Below are 7,405 nucleotides of genomic sequence, written 5' to 3'. Positions count from 1 at the left end.
AAAAATGTTCAACCTTTACAATGAGGTGATCGCTAAGAAACGTGGTCGTCGAACAGCAGCTATTAATCTATCCATACAAGTCGCACTTAATCACATAGCTATCAGCACAACTGGTCTACAGAAATTATTTCTTGGTTCTAATATACAAGCTCCTTCCACTTCAAGTATGCAACACAGTGCTAATGTTGTTTCTGAAATTATAGAAGAGTACAATCAAAAGGATTTGGTTCAGAAAAGAAAATTAATTAAGGAAATAAACATATTAAGAGGTGATAATCCTAATATTATTAACATTCAGGCCGACGGAATGTATAATAACCCTATTTATTCCGGAATGGGTAAAACACCATTTCAACCAGCTACCCAATGTACATATAACATGTTAGAAAATAATACTTATAAGCACAGTATTGTAAGCACAAGACAAGTGTCTAAGCTTTGCTCAAATAAGAGTGAACATAAAACAAAAACAAAAGTTAAATCTCACAAAGGTCACTGTTCCGCAAACATTGAAATGCATGACAGCATAGGCAGTGAGGAGCGATGGGCTAAAGACTGCTTGTTAGACCTGAAAAATGATGGTCTGGAAGTTCAAGAAATTACCACTGACCCTGACAGCAGTGCATTTAGAGCTGCAGAGTCTCTTTTTAAAGCTGGTACAACCAATACTCAGCCAATTCATTTTCTAGATACAAGACATGTGTCCGCAAATCATAGAAATTTTATTAAAAAAATGTCAGGTCTGAAGGAAATAATGCCGGCACGATTAGTTTCAGAGAAAGATAAAATGCTAAAAAGGTTTGCATTAGATATGGCAGCACGTTGTCAGGCAGAGTACAATGCTGCCTTTGATAAATTCAATATGGACTCTGTACGGGTAAAAGTTCACCTATCATATGTATGTCATGCTATAGTTTCTTGCTATCAGGGTGATCATAACGGGTGTACAAAATATTCCCTTGTTTGTTCAAATAGGAACAGTTTGAAGACATGGACTGAAAAATCAGCTTATCTGAAAAATAACTTTAAATTAAATAAATCAGAGAACACAGCAGCATTGTTACGTGAATGCGTAAAATATCGCCTTGGACCTACAATGCTAAACCGTACATGCAAAAACACTAACACACAAAAAGCTGAAGCAACTAACCGTGCAATACGTGCAACTGTACCTAGCAATGTAACATTTACCAGAAACTATAAAGGAAGGGTACATACAGCTATACACAATGTAAATAATGGCCCTGGAGAATCCATCGTTAAACTCTGTAAAGCGGCTGGGGTTCCCTTCGAACCAGGAAGTCGTGCTGCCGAGGTCTGAAAATATTCAACAACACAATGAAAAACATAAATTATATAAGCAGTCAAAGCAGTACACAGATCAGAGATGCTCAAAAAAGCATGAACTATATAAAATTTATGATGAGTATCAAGAGGAAAAAGACTATGAGAAAAACAAACTTTTACCGACAAAACGGCTGGCCTCAAAACAGCCTCAAGAGTATTCGTTTGCCAAAAAACTCCGATCAAGACATGTTAAAAATAAATAAATTACCTGCATCAGATAAGACAACACGGTAAATGATTATTTGTACACTGTTTTGTCCGTCTACAGAAAATTCTCTCTATGTTTATACTGTGCGACTCTAAAATCAGGTGCTCCGGTTTAATACATTTGGGGTTATGGCAAAGGTGTGAAATATCTAAAAGATCACCGTTTGGAGAGAAACGGGGAAGATTTTCTTTTAATATTCTTTTATCTAGCATATAAGATAATCTGTGAGCTCTTTCAAGAGTTCTAGTGCCATCAGGCCAATTTATAACTTTTTCCCATAGACCCCATGCTCCAAAGCTCCAACCCACACTGTACAGTCATAATTTCCATAATTTTTTTCACTTTTCTTAGACAAAGCTAAAGCCAATGCATTCCAAAATGATTCCATGTTGTTTCTGTAAAATGAAAACCCAAAAGGGGTCCGAAATTGGGATCCCATGGAGGCTGAGGGGTGAATTCCCATTATTTACCTTATACTGTACTTTCAAACCCCTTTTAGTATCAAAATATTCTTATATTCTTGTTGATATTTATGTAAGTAATAGAAAATAATAAGTTACAATGGTAGTTTTTTCATTATTGTATTTTTATAGTACTTCTAGTAACTATACTCTGTTTGCGGCAAGATGTGTTTTTTTCCTGTTCACTATTTTTTTTTTTTTAATTGAAATTATTATTTTTTTTGTCTTCTTAATAAACTCATTATATATTTGTGTTTTTCTTGTACCTTTGTGTAATAGCTATTTGAATCATGGTTAGTTTTACTACAATCTGTTTATTTTGTAGAATTGTTGTCTTCTTTATGTACTATACCATAAAATGCATAAAAAGTTGTCATACAAGCTTCAAAAAACTATCCCTATAACAAAAACATACACCTTATCTTTACTTTCTGTTTATGTTATAGCACACAAGCCTGTCAGCACTGATAAAAAAAAAATGAAGAGAGGTCAAATTATATGAACTTGTCAAATTACAAAATAATGAGATTAGCCATCATGATGATTTTTATATGATTTATATAAAAAATCTTACATCTGGGGTCACCTTCAGTTCCATCAGATATAAACAAAAAACTTAGTCATTCATGATTGTTTAGTTGTAAGGTCCTATATTTGATGTTTAAATATTAAAATACTGGAATAAAGTGCATTTCAAACAATTCTTACAATAACAATGGGTCTAATCCCATGGCGTCTAAGGAAATACACATTTCAGAAAGGAAACATGCCATATAATAAGGGGAAAAAATACAGAAATAAGACTTTACCTGTTGAAAAAGGCAAATTTGTGAGACTACCAAAAGACTTGTATGACTTAGTGACTAAATCTGTTCATAAAAAGAATGTTCAACTAATTCCTGCCTCTACAAAGTCAGCTCGCTTTCTAAGGCCAAAGCCTACGACAAAAACAGAAGTTGAAAAATGTGCCAAAAATGAAACAAAAACAGGGTGAGAATACTTTTTTTGTTATTAAGCTTTCAAAAATAATTAAACTTGCTTAAAAAAGCCATTTATAAACAACTATGAAGAAAAAGGCATGTGTCTTATATGCCAATTCTTTAAATGTGACATCTGAAGAAAATGCAAGCTAGGATTATACTTATTTTAAAATTTCTAGTCCTATATATATTTTCAAGAGCTAAATAGTGCATGGTTTTTATATATATATATAAAAACACAGGCAAAGAAAAAAATATGCACTTTTGAGAGTACATTTGATCAAAAAGCTTATTTAAAGAAAACACTATTGTAAGGGAGGTAATTCAAAATAGAATTATTTTCACATTTTCCAAACTTAGTTTAACAAATAAAAAACTAATTCACTTCAATTTTGGCAACATTTTTCAACTTCAGGTCAGAGAAAAATAGTTTTCGACTCCTTCGGATCAATGAACTTGAACAGATGTGGAATGAGTTTTTCATAGAACACAGACAAATATCCCCTATGTGTACAGGGTTCATATCATGGGATTTAAGTGCAGAGCAGCAAAGAGGGGCTGCCTGGAGGGAAAAGGCAAGCTGCAATGAGTATTCTTACCATTCAAAAATGTTCAACCTTTACAATGAGGTGATCGCTAAGAAACGTGGTCGTCGAACAGCAGCTATTAATCTATCCATACAAGTCGCACTTAATCACATAGCTATCAGCACAACTGGTCTACAGAAATTATTTCTTGGTTCTAATATACCAGCTCCTTCCACTTCAAGTATGCAACACAGTGCTAATGTTGTTTCTGAAATTATAGAAGAGTACAATCAAAAGGATTTGGTTCAGAAAAGAAAATTAATTAAGGAAATAAACATATTAAGAGGTGATAATCCTAATATTATTAACATTCAGGCCGACGGAATGTATAATAACCCTATTTATTCCGGAATGGGTAAAACACCATTTCAACCAGCTACCCAATGTACATATAACATGTTAGAAAATAATACTTATAAGCACAGTATTGTAAGCACAAGACAAGTGTCTAAGCTTTGCTCAAATAAGAGTGAACATAAAACAAAAACAAAAGTTAAATCTCACAAAGGTCACTGTTCCGCAAACATTGAAATGCATGACAGCATAGGCAGTGAGGAGCGATGGGCTAAAGACTGCTTGTTAGACCTGAAAAATGATGGTCTGGAAGTTCAAGAAATTACCACTGACCCTGACAGCAGTGCATTTAGAGCTGCAGAGTCTCTTTTTAAAGCTGGTACAACCAATACTCAGCCAATTCATTTTCTAGATACAAGACATGTGTCCGCAAATCATAGAAATTTTATTAAAAAAATGTCAGGTCTGAAGGAAATAATGCCGGCACGATTAGTTTCAGAGAAAGATAAAATGCTAAAAAGGTTTGCATTAGATATGGCAGCACGTTGTCAGGCAGAGTACAATGCTGCCTTTGATAAATTCAATATGGACTCTGTACGGGTAAAAGTTCACCTATCATATGTATGTCATGCTATAGTTTCTTGCTATCAGGGTGATCATAACGGGTGTACAAAATATTCCCTTGTTTGTTCAAATAGGAACAGTTTGAAGACATGGACTGAAAAATCAGCTTATCTGAAAAATAACTTTAAATTAAATAAATCAGAGAACACAGCAGCATTGTTACGTGAATGTGTAAAATATCGCCTTGGACCTACCATGCTAAACCGTACATGCCAAAACACTAACACACAAAAAGCTGAAGCAACTAACCGTGCAATACGTGCAACTGTACCTAGCAATGTAACATTTACCAGAAACTATAAAGGAAGGGTACATACAGCTATACACAATGTAAATAATGGCCCTGGAGAATCCATCGTTAAACTCTGTAAAGCGGCTGGGGTTCCCATCGAACCAAGAAGTCGTGCTGCCCGAGGTCTGAAAAATATTCAACAACACAATGAAAAACATAAATTATATAAGCAGTCAAAGCAGTACACAGATCAGAGATGCTCAAAAAAGCATGAACTATATAAAATTTATGATGAGTATCAAGAGGAAAAAGACTATGAGAAAAACAAACTTTTACCGACAAAACGGCTGGCCGCAAAACAGCCTCAAGAGTATTCGTTTGCCAAAAAACTCTGATCAAGACATGTTAAAAATAAATAAATTACCTGCATCAGATAAGACAACACGGTAAATGATTATTTGTACACTGTTTTGTCCGTCTACAGAAAATTCTCTCTATGTTTATACTGTGCGACTCTAAAATCAGGTGCTCCGGTTTAATACATTTGGGGTTATGGCAGAGAAACGGGGAAGATTTTCTTTTAATATTCTTTTATCTAGCATATAAGATAATCTGTGAGCTCTTTCAAGAGTTCTAGTGCCATCAGGCCAATTCATAACTTTTCCCCCATAGACCCCATGCTCCAAAGCTCCAACCCACACTGTACAGTCATAATTTCCATAATTTTTTTCACTTTTCTTAGACAAAGCTAAAGCCAATGCATTCCAAAATGATTCCATGTTGTTTCTGTAAAATGAAAACCCATAAGGGGTCCGAAATTGGGATCCCATGGAGGCTGAGGGGTGAATTCCCATTATTTACCTTATATATAGGTTGCACTTGTGTAAAACCAGCAATGCAGTTTTCCATAGGAACTGCCTAAATAGCATATGCAGTCACTCTTCATTCAGGAAGTTTTGAGGAGAATGTTATATTTCCCTGGAAAGGAGACATGCACTACTTTTTTTTGCACTAATAAAAACATATAGCTGTGCGGCATATTTTTAAGTTTTACTGCCCTCCATTTATAAACATTGCAGGTTCGCACTGAATTTTTCCATTAAATTTGACTCAACACCCAAATGTCTTCCAGTCCTCCTGAAAAATAAGTTAAATAAATAGACATTTTTATTTATATCCATTTAATTCTCCAATCAAGTCTTATTTAAAAAAGAATTACTTTGCATCCATGGCAACAACTATGTAAACAGTAGCAGTATTTAATGCACATTCAATATCTCCCCAAAAGAGGCGTGACTTGCAAATCACACGTGATTTACAAAGTGCAACCTATACTGTACTTTCAAACCCCTTTTAGTATCAAAATATTCTTATATTCTTGTTGTTATTTATGTAAGTAATAGAAAATAATAAGTTACAATGGTAGATTTTTCATTATTGTATTTTTATAGTACTTCTAGTAACTATACCCTGTTTGCGGCAAGATGTGTTTTTTTCCTGTTCACTATTTTTTTTTTTTTATTCAAATTATTATTTTTTTTGTCTACTTAATAAACTCATTATATATTTGTGTTTTTCTTGTGCCTTTGTGTAATAGCTATTTGAATCATGGTTAGTTTTACTACAATCTGTTTATTTTGTAGAATTTTTGTCTTCTTTATGTACTATACCATAAAATGCATAAAAAGTTGTCATACAAGCTTCAAAAAACTATCCCTATAACAAAAACATACACCTTATCTTTACTTTACTAATAATGATTGTGGCCAGGTTTGGTTTAATTTGGCCCAGTAGTTGCAGAGGAAAAGATTTTTGTAAAAGTTAACGACGACGGACGACGGACGCAAAGTGATGGGAAAAGCTCACTTGGCCCTTCGGGCCAGGTGAGCTAAAAAATAAACTGTGCAAGATGTACAGAAACATGTTATTTCACCTACAAAGACATTTTCTGGCAGCATATTGACTTTTACTAACATTTTTTTTTTTACACAAACTTATTTGACTTACCTTATGAGGCTCATAAAAATGTAAATATATGGAAGAATTGAACAAGAAATCATAGTCAAAGATATAATAGTTGGATGAAAGATATTGTTTGGTATTGTATCTGCCCTTATTTATTCTATATCATCAATGAATGCACATGCTTTCTTCTAAATGTCACACTAAAAGCGTTACACTCCTGACATTTTGAGGTACAATTTTGGACAATATTTTTTAAACAGAGCACATACTGCTATTATCTTTGGTAGTTAGGACCAACTAATCATAATACATTATCTGACCTAAAAACATTACAGATATAGTATCATACAAGAGACTGATAAAGGTTTAAAGGAAAGGCATCATTTTTTTTTAAATAGCCCATAGGGCGTCTTGAAATCTTTTGACAGCTTCCGAATTGCCAATTTTTAACCTTTTTCAGCCGGACCAAACTCTCTATATTACATGTATATATAGCTACTTTCCTTAAAAATTAGGGACCCAAATTTTTTTTCAGTGTAATTTCACCCCCTTTCTTGCAATTTGAGGCATTAAACATGGAGAAATAAATTTGGAAGGGGTATAAAAATTAATGGCAAGTAACCCACTGTCAACACTAGGGACTATATTCGTGAACAACGAAAATCAAGGGACGTCAATTGTGGTCTCGGACTTTGTGCATCTTTATT

General features: G+C 33.9%; 1 long non-coding RNA gene across 1 annotated transcript; it reads right to left on the bottom strand.

The window, feature by feature from the left end:
* On the bottom strand, positions 1 to 4,906 carry LOC139486367 (uncharacterized). The gene is made up of 4 exons (XR_011655563.1): positions 4,819 to 4,906; positions 3,596 to 3,791; positions 1,219 to 1,317; positions 1 to 191 (listed from the first exon to the last, which is right to left on the bottom strand). It is a non-coding gene; the product is annotated as an uncharacterized lncRNA (long non-coding RNA).
* Positions 4,907 to 7,405: the final 2,499 nt, after the last annotated feature.

This window comes from Mytilus edulis, chromosome 8, assembly GCF_963676685.1.
Source record: "Mytilus edulis chromosome 8, xbMytEdul2.2, whole genome shotgun sequence".
NCBI lineage: Eukaryota > Metazoa > Mollusca > Bivalvia > Mytilida > Mytilidae > Mytilus > Mytilus edulis.
This window is presented reverse-complemented; position numbering and strand designations above follow the sequence as displayed.